The following is a 12,714-nucleotide window of genomic DNA, read 5'->3' on the forward strand; positions in this document are numbered from 1 at the left end:
TTCCTTCTAAACTATTAATAGAATATATTGTGGAATTATGGATGAGTTTATTGATCTGTATCTTCTTTTTTAAAAATAATAAATATGTATTACTTGCATATTGTGTGTGTGTGTGTGTGTGTGTGTGTGTGTGTGTGGTTTTGTTTTTAAAGAAAAATTGTCCTGGACAAAATGGTGAAAATAAAGAGTTTTCCTTCACATTTAAGATCTGTTTCCTTTTCTGCAGCACTCCTTCCCTCCTTCCAATCCAATTTCCCCATGTAGGTTCATAGATTCAGTCCTAACTCTTAGGTACCCCCAGTTCCTAGCCCAAGTCACATACCATTTCACTATCTCTCAGCCATTGTGGTACTTCTGAACTTTACCGATTACTCCCACTATTCATTGCCATTGGCTGAAAGGAGTGGATGTACTTATACAAAGCAATATACATTAGTCTAGAGACAAGTTAGAACACAGTTTCTGCTGATGAGGAAAAGGGAGCCAGTTTTTTCATCTTTGCAAGGGAAAGTTGGCACTGTGCATTATGATTAAGTGATTCCCGTGTCCTGAGTAAAATCATATGCTTCCAGAGGGATGCATAGTGGATTCATTCTTGCCAGCAGCCTCCCTCGCTACTTCCCTGGAGGACATGACAAGTCTATTACAGCAGTCTTTCCAGCTGAGTTCTGGCACAACCTCAGAATCCTGACCCAGGATTCCTGAGTACAGTGTTTTAGCCTCATTCCTCAAAGTATAGTCTTAGCATCACCCAGGAGTTGATTTAAGATGCAAATTTTCAGGCCCCACTCCAAATGTACTGAATCAGGATCTTGGCCTCATTTTCAGGAATTCTTGCAGAGTATACAGCTGTGGCAGAGAATTACCAAAATATAACCCAATCATCCCATTTCACTGAACATGGTTTGAGGTCACCTAGGATATTTTAGAAAAGCATTTTATATACATTATCTCATTCCTCACAACAACCCTACTAGGGCGATACCATTATCCCATTCATTGGACAAATAAAGGTAATTGGCCAAATGTTCTGAAAGTTGGTAAGCCTAGATTCAAAGATTCCAGGCACTGTGTGAACTTGGTGAAGGAAAATGATATATGATATGAGGTTTTGGAATAAAGCTTTTTTATAATCTTTTTTTCCCCCACTGGGTGATTTTTTTGGTATACTTTTTATTGGAGTTTGATTTGCCAACATATAGTGTAACACCCAGTGCTCACCCCGTCAAGTGCCCCTCTCAGTGCCCGACACCCAGTCACCCCATCCCCCCGCCCACCTCCCCTTGTTCATTTCCCAGAGTTAGGAGTCTTTCATGTTCTTTCACCCTCTCTGATATTTTCCACTCATTTTCTCTCCTTTCCCCTATAATTCCTTTCACTATTTCTTATATTACCCATATGAATGAAACCATATAATGTTTGTCCTTCTCCAATTGACTTACTTCAATCATCATAATACCCTCCAGTTCCATCCACGTTGAAACAAATGTTGGGTATTTGTCATTTCTAATGGCTGAGTAATATTCCATTATATATAATATTAATATTTAATTAATATAGTAATAATTAATTAATAATTAATATTAATATAATATCTATATCCCTGATGGCAGGTGATGCAGACCACTTTCTCATGTGCTTGTTGGTACATGTGTACGTGTGAAGACGTGTGTACGTTGTCTGAAATTTGGTGAAATTTCTGTTCATGTCTTTTGCCCATTTCATGATTGGATTGTTTCTTTGCTGTTGAGTTGAATACGTTCTTTATAGATCTTGGATACTAGCCCTTTATCTGATATGTCATTTGCATATATCTTCTCCCATTTCGTAGGTTGTCTTTTAGTTTTGTTGACTGTTTCTTTTGCTGTGCAGAAGGTTTTATCTTGATGAAGTCCCAATAGTTCATTTTTGCTTTTGTTTCCCTTGCCTTCCTAGATGTATCTTGCAAGAAGTTGCTGTGGCCAAGTTCAAAAAGGGTGTTGCCTGTGTTCTCCTCTAGGATTTTGATGGATTCTTGTCTCACATTTAGATCTTTCATCCATTTTGAGTTTATCTTTGTGTATGGTGTAAGACAATGGTCTAGTTTCATTCTTCTGCACGTGGCTGTCCAATTTTCCCAGCACCATTTATTGAAGAGACTCTTTCTTCCAGTGGATAGTCTTTCCTGCTTTGTCGAATATTAGTTGACCATAGAGTTGAGTGCCCATTTCTGGGTTCTCTATTCTGTTCCATTGATCTATGTGTCTGTTTTTGTGCCAGTACCACACTGTCTTGATGATCACAGCTTGAAATCTGGCATTGTGATGCCCTCAGCTTTGGTTTTCTTTTTTAACATTCCCCTGGCTATTTGGGGTCTTTTCTGATTCCACAAAAATCTTAATATGATTTGTTCCAACTCTGTGAAGAACGTCCATGGTATTTTGATAGGGATTGCATTAAATGTGTAAATTGCCCTGGGTAGCATAGACATTTTCACAATATAAATTAGGATCCAACATACACTGAGAAGATTATTCACCATGAGCAAGTGGGATTTATCCCTGGGATGGAAGGTTGGTTCAACACTCGTAAAATAATCAACATGATAGATCACATCAATAAGAGAAAAACAAGAACCATATGATCCTCTCAATAGATGCAGAGAAAGCATTTGACCAAACACAGCATCCATTCCTGATCAAAACTCTTCAGAGTGTAGGGATAGAGGGAACATTCCTCAGTATCTTAAAAGCCACCTACGAAAAGCCCACAGTAAATATCATTATCTATGGGGAAACACTGGGAGCCTTTCCCCTAAGATCAGGAACACAAGGATCCACTCTCACCAGTGCTATTCAACATAGTACTAGAAGTCCTAGCCTCAGCAATCAGAGAACAAAAAGAAATAAAAGGGTTTCAAGCTGGCAAAGAAGAAGTCAAACTCTCCCTCTTTGTAGATGACATGATACTGTACATAGAAAACCCAAAAGACTCCACCCCAAGATTGCTATAACTCATACAGCAATTCGGCAGTGTGGCAGGATACAAAATCAATGTCCAGAAATCAGTGGCATTTCTCTACACTAACAATGAAACTGAAGGAAGAGAAATTAAGGAATCAATCCCATTTACAATTACACCCAGAAGCATAAGAATACCTAGGAATAAACCTAACCAAAGAGGCAAAGGATTTATACCCTAAAACTACAGAACACTTCTGAAAGAAATTGAAGAAGACACAAAGAAATGGAAAAATATTCCATGCTCATGGATTGGAAGAATATAATCTTGAATCATGCCCACAAGTAACTTAGATGAAGTAGTATCCAGAAGCTCCAATGAGTACAAGAGAATGTCATAAACTTTTGAAGGAAGAAGTCACCTTTAAGTTCAATAATCAGAGCTGACTTCACAAAGAAGGTGCCTTTTAAAAAAAAGATGTATTTAATTTTATTTTAGATATAGAGAGCAAGTGAGGAGAGGGGCAGAGGGGGAGAAACTCAGACTCCCTGCTGAGCAGGGAGCCTGATATGGGGCTTGATCTCAAGACCCTGAGGTCAGGACCTGAGCTGAAATCAAGAGTTGGACACTTAACCCACTGAGCCACCAAGGCCCCTCTCAAGAGCAAGGTGCTTTTTAAGTGTAGCCTTGAAAGATATAAGTAGGGGTCCTAGTAGGAAGAGACTGAATGAATTACTATGTGAAAAGTGTAAGACTCTTAAACAGGATCTGACAGAAGAAATGCTCAGTAAATATTAGCTGTTATAATATATGTCTACTGTGCTTTATTAGTTTCAGATGTATAATATAGTGACTCAACAATTCCATACATCACCCAGTGCTCATCACAAGTGCACTCTTTAATCCTCAACACCTGTTCAACCCATTCCCCCATCCCTCTCCCCTCTGGTAACCTTCAGTTTGTACTCTATAGTTAAGAGTCTGTTTCTTGATTTCTCTCTCTTTTTCTCTTTGCTCATTTGTTTCGTTTCTTAAATTGTATGGCAACTAACTGGAAATAAAATGAAGACTTAAAATAAAAGTAAAGTTGTTAAAAGTATTCACTTTCATGACATAATTAATGAATTTGTATAAAACTGAGCCATAAAAATGTTCTATTTAGGTATAAATTTGTTAAAATGGTATGTATTGCATTATATAAAGAAACAAAAGATTTGTAATGTATAAATTTATGTTTACTCACCTGTTTTTTCACTCTCATTATGTTTTACAAGTTATAAAGTATTTTAAAGAAAAAAATGTGTATTGTATCCATCTGTGTGTGTGTGTGTGTGTGTGTGTGTGTGTGTGTGTGTGTGTTGTAACAGTTTATAATGTGTATGGTGAGGGCCTTTACAGAAGCCACATGGTGGGTACAACTCCACCATCCTTACCTAATCCAGATTTCATATGTCTATCCAGGAGGTCATTATGAGAAATTTTATCGAAGACCACATCCCAGATATGAGTGCTCTCCTCCTGCTAGTCTGGTCACTGTCCAAAAAGACCATGAGAGGCAAATGTAATGTAATGTGCATATGTAATGTAAACTCATCCACATCTTGCTGCCTAGCCCATATAGGTGACCACATGGAAGTAGTAGGTGACTACTTCCTTCAGTTCATTCCCTGGGATTAAGGGGGTCACACTCACTGTCTGGGGGCAGTCATGCGATCTCCCCTGAACTGCTTTTGGAGATCTCATTGCAGAGGATTTCTTCTGTGTCTTCTGACATCTGACATGGAATGGGTTCCCATCTTTTAGTGGATGGATACATTTTGTCCTCAAATATTGGGGCTATCTCACCTCAAGCCTGACACCCAAATAATCCAGGACTTGTGGGTTCTGGAGCCTAGAAGACTTCACTTCAAAGCCTGGAGCCCTTAAGCAAGTCACCTATCGTCTTTGAGTCTCAGGAAAATGCCCACCTTGGAGGGTATCTGTGCATTTTAGTAATGTGTGCCAAGTTCCTGGCTTCTAGCCAACTTCAAAAAGTTCTCTGAGCACCCGCCATGTTCCTGAGTACTGTTCTACATGATGATGATACAACAGAACAAAACCAACAAAGTCTCTGGTTTTATAGATTAGGTTAGTAAAATGTATAGCAGAGAGTTGCAAGTGCTACATAGAAAGATAAGGCCAAGTTGGAGGAAAGGGTATACTGGGGTATATTGGGAGTGGAAGGATTATATTTAGGGTGGGCAGGGAAGGCCTCACTGATGGGGGTCATTAAAGCAGAGATCAGAGGGAAGTGATGCTAGAGAGAAGCACATTCTGACTTCAAGGTTTTTATCCTGATGCTTCCCCTAACCTGGGACACTACCCCCAGATAACCCCATGGTTGACTCCTTTACCTCCTTCAGATCTCTCCACTTCTTATTTCCTTCCTGGTGAGGCCTTTTCAAATACCTCCTTTGGAAAATAGCTGCACACCATAGTCAGTCTCTACCTCCTCACCCTATTTAATTTCTTTCCATAGCACTCATCACCACCTGACATAGATCTATTATGTATTGGCTTAATGCCTATCTCTAAAAGAGAGGTTGGCAAACTATTGCCCATGCACCAAAACTGATGCACTATCTATTTCTGATGATAAAATTTTATTAGAATACAATCACACCCATCCTTTTGCATACTGTCTATGGCTACTTTTGTATTACAGTATAGCAGAATTGAGTAGTTGTGAAAGAGACCATATGACTCTTACATTATTTGCTATCTGGCCCTGTACATGTAGGAAAAAGTTTGCCGATCTCTGTTGAAGCTTATAAGCCCTGTGGAAGCAGGAACTTTATTCTGTTTATAGCTGTATTCCCACGTCTTAGCGCAGTGCTTGGCTATACGTGGCATATAGCGGGCTCTCAAGAAATATTAGTTTACTTAATTAATGAATGAATGTAAGAGAAGAGTGATTGGAATAACCAGAGAAGTAGTCCAGGCTTAAGTTGGATCTTGAATGCTATGCTAAAAGGCTTGGCTGTTGTTTTCTGCGGATGATGGGGGTATCCCATGAGGGCAAGAATGAAGAAAATTTTCTAGGTTCTGTCAGTAAAGAGGTTAAACAGCTGTTTCTACTATGAGACCACTATTATTCATGACAACATGATGTTAGAGACTTTCTGTATAATGTACGGTCATGCAGGCGCACCATTTATGGACATTCGGTAATATTACTTAGGCAGAAAAGAGGTTGTTTAAGGGAGGACACATAGGGTCACAAAATACAGGGAGTGAACCCTGCTTCTCCTACAGACTGGCTATGGAGCCTGGAGAATTAAATAAATGTCCTTATACCTTACTATTCCTCATCTTCAAAATGGAATATTAATAGACCCACTCTTATTGGTTTGTTTGTAAATTTAAGTGGGTTAATTACATAAAATGCATGGATTAGTGTCTGTCACTTAGCAAATTCTTTTTTTTAAAGATTTTATTCATTTATTCATGAGATACAGAGAGAGAGAGAGAGAGAGGTTGAGAGAGAGAGAGAAAGGGGCAGGGACACAGGCAGAGGGAGAAGCAGGCTCCATGGAAGGAGCCCGATGTGGGACTCCACCCCAGGACTCCAAGATTATGCCCTGGGCCAAAGGCAGGCACCAAACCGCTGAGCCACCTGGGGATCCCCCACTTAGTAAATTCTTAATGAATATTAGCTGATATTAGTGCCTCTCCATTATTTTTTTTTATATGTAAAGAAACTTTATTGGGAAAAAATAACAAGTCAGCAGGTATTTATAATAGTACCATATTATTCTATTTTATGCAGCATTGGACTTTTAGGAGCCAAAAAGAGAAAATGTCCATTAAGAAGTCCTGAAAGTTGCAAAACATTGTTTAAACGTAAAGTATCAAGCAATTCTAAAGCACATACAGGAAAGATAGGATGTAGGCTCATTTTCAGTAGAACTTGGGTTCTTTTATCTCCTCTGAAAATCTCACATCATATTTCTCCCTTCTTGTATCTCCACTCGGCTCAGGAGAGTTAACAGTCTCTTTTTACTAACCTCTATACTCTTTTTCATTCTATCAGGAAATACTAGAACAGAAAAACAGTAGCAGTACATTTCCTCCACCCTAAAATATAGGATGTTGGTCACCAAGTGCAAGTTATTTATTTATTTTTTTTAAGGATCTGAGCAACAGGATGTTTTTTTAATCATTTCCCTACATTGCTGAGCACACACACACACACACACATTTTACCTCATTTCCAATGTTACAATCATTATAGTATCTCCGCTTCCTCTTTGCATATATTGATTATGGAGCTATCAAATGAGTTAGGAAACTTAGAGGTCTTCTTACTCTTCTGCGGAATATTAGACGCTATAGAGCCATTTGTAGAAGAAAAACTAAGTGCCTCTCCATTATTAACAACTTTCCATGATGACCTTGCTGTGTGTATAGTATTATAACAGTATATAATATTGTATATTAAAGAACTTAATTTTGTCCAGACAGAGGTGTGGGCTTTGTCCTCAGCTTCCGAAAGGTAAACTCTAGGCCTCAGAATGTCATGCTTGATAGGAGTGTCTTTGTTTGCTTGGGAGTCAGTTCAGCAGAGCAGATAGTAACTTGTGATTTAGAGTGGGGGCTCTGAGCCATACCAACAATATGATTTAGTGTGGAAGACTTGGTCTAGCCAGATAGTAACTATGTGATGTGAAGTGGGGACTCATACCAGCAACATGATCAAGGGTGGGGGCTTTGAGTCATGCAATCTGACCTCTTGATGGGTAGAAACTAAAGCCAGTCATGTGGGCAGGCAACTGTGCCTACATCATGGAGCCCCATTGAAGACTCTGGACACTAAGGCTTGGGTAAGTTCCCTGGTTGGCAGTACTCTCTACCTTTGTTAGATATCAATGCCATGAGAATAACACTGCTCAGATTCTATGGGGAGAGGAGAACTGGAAACTCTACATTTGGTATCCCCCTGGACCTTGCCTGTTCATCTCTTTCCTTAGCTTATTTTAATTTTAATCTGTATTCTTTCCCTATAATAAACTCTAACCATGAAGATAATCACTTTTCATGAGTCCTGTGAATCTTTGTAGCAAATTATTGACTCTGAAGATGGTTTAGGAAACCTCTGAACTTGCAATTGCTGTTGGTAGTGACAGTGGTTTTGTGTGGACCATCCCTTTAACTTTTCAGTTGGCTATCTTTTTGAAATATGCAGTTTGGGTGCCTCCACAAGCCTCAGGCCTTTTCACAGTCTGCTTCCTTGAGAGGTGCTGGGTCTCCACACATCCTTGCCAGGGGACCTACACCCTCCTCAGCCTCTCACTGAATCTGAGGTTGACACAGAGAGAAAAGCTGATACCTTATCCCAGGAGTACCATCTTGTAGGGGCCATAGGACTGAGTTTTTCTAATAGTAATGGGGTTCTGCAAGGAAGGAGGATGCATGTTTCCCTTCTTTATTTTCCAAACCTTTGTGGTAAATGTCCCTGTTCTCATACTGGGGTGTCATACTGGGTCCACAGAGGTGACGGGGTCCTGGGATTGAGTCCTTCACTGGGCTCCCTGCAGGGAGCCTGCTTCTCCCTCTGCCTATGATGCCTGGGTGGCTCAGTGGTTGAGCATCTGCCTTTAACTCAGGGCATGATCCCTGGGTCTGGGATCGAGTCCTGCATCAGGCTCCTTGCAGGGAGCCTGCTTCTCCCTCTGACTATGTCTCTGTCTCTCTCAGTGTGTCTTTCATGAATAAATAAATAAAAACTAAAAAAAAAGAAAACCAGCAAACTGAAAGAGAGAAAGACAAGAAAAATCAGAGAAAATCTTCAGAAACCACCACAAAACAGGTAAAGAAATTTCAATAAATACATATCTATTAATAAATACTTTCAATGTGAATAGACTAAATGCTCCAATAAAAAGACATAGGATGACAGAATGAATTACAAAACAAGATTCATCTATATCCTGTCTCCCAGAGACTCTTATAGACCTACAGACACCCGTAGATTGAAAGTTAGGGGATGGGAAAACACTTATCACCCAAATGGATGTCAAAGAAAGCCAGAGTAACAATACTTATATGAAATAAGCTTTAATCCAAAGACTGTAACAAGAGACAAAGAAGGATACTATATGATAATAAAAGGGACAATCCAGAAGAATATATAACAATTATAAATATTTATGCACCCAACATGGGAGCACCCAAATACATAAGATAGTTATAACAAATATAAAAGAACTAATTGATAGAAATACAATAATAGTAGGGGACTTTAACACACCCCACTTACACCAATGGACAGATGATCCAAACAGAAAATCAGTAAGGAGACAATGGCTTTGAATGACATACTGGACCAGATGGATTTAACAGATATGTTCAGAACATTTCATCCTAAAACAGAGTATACTTTTTTTCCCAAGTGCACATGGGAAATTCTCCAGACTAGATCACATATTAGCTCACAAAACAAAGCTCAACAAATTCAAGAGGATTGAAGTCATAAAATGTATCTTTTCTGACCACAGTGCTATGAAACTAGAAGTCAATCACAAGAAAAAATTTGGAAATACCACAAACATATGGAGGTTAAACACCATCCTATGAAACAATGAATGAGTCAATTAGGAAATAAAAGAAGAAATAAAACAGGTACATGGAAACAAATGAAAATGAAACTACAACAGTTCAAAACCTTTGGGATGTAGTAGAAGTGGGTCAAAGAGGGAAGTTTATAGCAATACAGACCTACCTCAAGAAGCAAGAAAAATCTCAAATAGACAACCTAATCTTATACCTTTAGGAGCTAGAAAAAGGACAACAAAACCTAAAACCAGCAGAAGGAAGGAAATAATAAAGATTAGGGAAGAAATAAATGATGAAGAAACTTCAAAAACCCCAATAGAACAGATCAATGAAACAAGGAGCTGGTTCTTTGAAAAAAATCTATAAAATTGATAAACCTTTACCCAGACTTATCAAGAAAAAAAGATAAAGGACCCAAATAAATAAAATCACAAGTGAGAGGGGAGAAATAACAACTGACACCGCAGAAATACAAATAATCATAAGAGGATATTATGAAAAACTACATGCCAACAAATTGGACAACCTAGAAGAAATGGATACATTTATAGAAACAAATAACCTACCAAAACTGAAATAGGAAGAAATAGAAAATTTGAATGGACCAATTGCCAGCAAAGAAATTGAGTCAGTAATCACAAAACTCCAACAAACAAAAGTGCAGGACCAGATGGCTTCACAGGCAAATTCTACCAAACATTTAAAAAAGAGTTAATAGTACTCTTCTCAAACCAGTCCAAAAAAAAAAAAAAAAGAAAATAAAAGAAAAGGAAGGAAAACTTCCAAATTCATTCTGTGAGGTCAGCATTACCAAGACCAGATAAAGACACAACAACAACAAAAAAGAACCAACTCTCTGATGAACATAGAAGCAAAAATCCTCAACAAAATACTTATAGTAAAACGAATCCAACAACACATTAAAAATCATTCATCACGATCAAGTGGGATTTATTCCTGGGTTGCGAGGGTAGTTCAATATTCACAAATCAATCAACATCATACATCATCAATAAGAAAAAGAATAAGAACCAGGTGATCATTTCAATAGATGTAGAAAAAAGCATTTAACAAAGTACAACATCTAGTCACAATAAAAATTTCAACAAAGTAGGTTCAGAGGGAACATACCTCAACATAATAAAAGCCTTATATGAAAAATCCACAGCTAATATCATTCCCAATGGGGAAAAACTAAGAACTCTTCCTCTACAGTCAGGAATAAGACAGGGATATCCAATCTTACCACTTTTATTCAACATACCACTGGAAGTCCTAGCCACAGCAATCAGACAACAAAAAAGAAATAAAAGACATGCAAATAGGTAAGGAAGAAATAAGACCTCCACTATTTGCAGATGCCATGATACTATATATAGAAAATCCAAAATACTCCATGAAAAAACTGCTAAAATTGGTAATTTAATTCAGTAAAATCGCAGGATACAAAATTAATGTGCAGAAATAGGTTGCATTTCTATACACCAATAAGGAAGCAGCAGAAAGAGAAATTAAGAAAACAATCCCATTTAAAATTGCACCAAAAATAATACATAGGAATAACCCTGACAAAAGAGGTGAAAGATTCTGAAACTTATAAAACATTGATGAAAGAAATTGAAGACAACAGAAAGAGATGACATTCCATGCTCATATATTGGAAGAACAGATATTGTTAAAATGTTTATACTATTCAAGGCAATCTACACATTCAGTGCAATCCCTATTAAAATAGCAACAACATTTTTCACACAACTAAAACAATCCTAAAATTTAAGTGGAACCACAAAGGACCCCAAAGCAATCTTGAAAATGAAAAGCAAAGCTTGGAGGCATCACAATTCCAGACTTCAAATTATTTTACAAAGCTGTAGTAATCAAAACAGTATGGAACTGGCACAAAAATAGACACCTAGATCAATAGAACAAAATAGAAAACCCAGAAATAAACCCATAACTATATGGTCAATGAATCTTTGACAAAGCAGGAAAGAATATCCAATGGGAAAAGACAGTCTCTTCAAACAAATGGTGCTGGGAAAACTAGAAAGCAATATGCCAAAGAAAGAAACTGGAGCACTTTCTTACACCATACACAAAAATAAGTTCAAAATGGATCAAGTATATAAATGTGAGACCTGAAAGCATAACAATCCTAGAAGACAACACAGGCAATAACTTTTCTGACATCAGCTGTAGCAACTTTTTTCTACATAGGTTTCCTGACACAAGGGAAACAAAAGCAAAAATAAACTATTGGGACTTCATCAAAATAAAAAGCCTCTGCACAAGGAAGGAAACAATCAACGAAACTAAAAAGCACCTTACAGAATGAGAGAAGATATTTGCAAATGACATATCTGATAAAGGTTTAGTATCCAAAATATATAAGGGAATTATAAAACTGAACACTTAAAGAACAAATAATCCAATGAAAAATGGGCAGAAGGCATGAACAGGCATTTCTCCAAAGAAGACATTCAGATGGCCAAAAGACACATAAAAAGATGCTCATCATCATTTATCATCAGGGAAATACAAATTAAAACTACAATGCAATATCACCTCACACCTGTCAGAATGGCTAAAGTCAACAACACAAGAAATGACAGGTGTTGGAAAGGATGTAGAGGAAGAGGGGCCCTCTTGCAGTTGGTGGGAATGCAAATTTGTGCAGCCACTGTGGAAAACAGTATGGAGGTTTCTCAAAAATTAAAAATAGAAATACCATAAGATCTAGCAATTCCATCAGTAGGTGTTTACCCAGAGAATACTAAAACATTAATTTGAAAAGATATATGCACCCCTATATTTATTTCAGTATTATTTACAATAGCCAATGTATGGAAGCAGCCCACATGTCCTCAATAGATGAATGGATAAAGAAGATGTGGTATGTATATGCAATGGAATATTCCTCAGCCATAAAAAGAATGAGATCTTGTCATTTGTGACAACATGGATGGAACAAGAATGTATTATGCTAAGTGAAGGAAGTCAGACAGAAAAAGAGAAATACCATATAATTTCTCTTGGAATCTAAAAAACAAAATGCATGAACAAACAAAAAATGAAATGGACTCTGAAATACAGAGAACAAACTGGTGGTTGCCAGAGTGCAGGAGGATAGGGGGATGGGCAAAATAGATAAAGGAGATTAAGAGGTACAAACTTCCAGTT

The sequence above is a fragment of the Vulpes lagopus genome, chromosome X, assembly GCF_018345385.1.
Source record: "Vulpes lagopus strain Blue_001 chromosome X, ASM1834538v1, whole genome shotgun sequence".
Lineage (NCBI taxonomy): Eukaryota > Metazoa > Chordata > Mammalia > Carnivora > Canidae > Vulpes > Vulpes lagopus.